Here is a 1,160-nt window from a genome sequence, read left to right on the forward strand (position 1 = left end):
AAGGAAGAAGTCAAAACATCATTATTTGCAGATAATATAATAGTATATATAAGTGACCCTAAAAATTCTACCACATAATTCCTAAACCTGATAAACAGCTTCAGTGCAGTAGCTGGATATAAAATTAACTCAAACAAATCAATGGCCTTTCTCTCCATAACGGATAAACAGGATGAGAAAGAAATTAGGGAAGCAATACCCTTCACAATAGTCACAAATAATATAAAATACCTTGGTGTGACTCTAACTAAGGAAGTGAAAAATCTGTATGATAAGAACTTTAAGTCTCCGAAGAAAGAAATCAAAGAAGATCTCAGAAGATGGAAAGATCTTCCATGCTCATGGATTGGCAGGATCAACATAGTGAAAATGGCTACCTTGCTGAAAGCAATCTACAGATTCAATGCAATCCCCATCAAAATTCCAAATCAATTCTTTAAAAAGTTAGAAAGGGCAATTTGCAAATTTATCTGGAATAACAAAAAACCTAGGATNGCAAAAACTCTTCTCAATGATAAAAGAATCTCTGGGGGAATCACTATGCCTGACCTAAAACTGTACTACAGAGCAATTGTGATGAAAACTGCATTGTACTGGTATAGAGACAGAGAGGTAGACCAATGGAATAGAGTTGAAGACCCAGAAATGAAGCCAGACATCTATGGTCACTTGATCTTTGACAACAGAGCTAAAACCACCAAGTGGAAAAAAGACAGCATTTTCAACAAATGGTGCTGGCACAACTGGCAGATATCATGTAGAAGAATGAGAATTGATCCATTCTTAATCTCCTTGCAGTAAGGTCAAGTCTAAGTGGATCAAGGAACTCCACATAAAAACAGAGACACTGAAACTTATAGAGGAGAAAGTGGGGAAAAGCCTCGAAGATATGGGCACAGGGGGAAAATTCCTGAATAGAACGAAAGGCTTGTGAGAATTGACAAAGGGGACTTCATAAATTTGCAAAGCTTCTATAAGGCAAAAGACACTTTGAATAAGACAAAAAGGCCACCAACAGATTGGGAAAGGATCTTTACCAATCCGAAATCAGATAGGGGACTAATATTCATTATATATAAAGAACTCAAGAAGATGGACTCCAGAAAATCAAATAAACCCATTTAAAAATGGGGCACAGAACTAAACAAAGAATTCTCAAC

Source organism: Mus pahari, chromosome 4 (assembly GCF_900095145.1).
Source record: "Mus pahari chromosome 4, PAHARI_EIJ_v1.1, whole genome shotgun sequence".
In the NCBI taxonomy this organism is placed as follows: domain Eukaryota; kingdom Metazoa; phylum Chordata; class Mammalia; order Rodentia; family Muridae; genus Mus; species Mus pahari.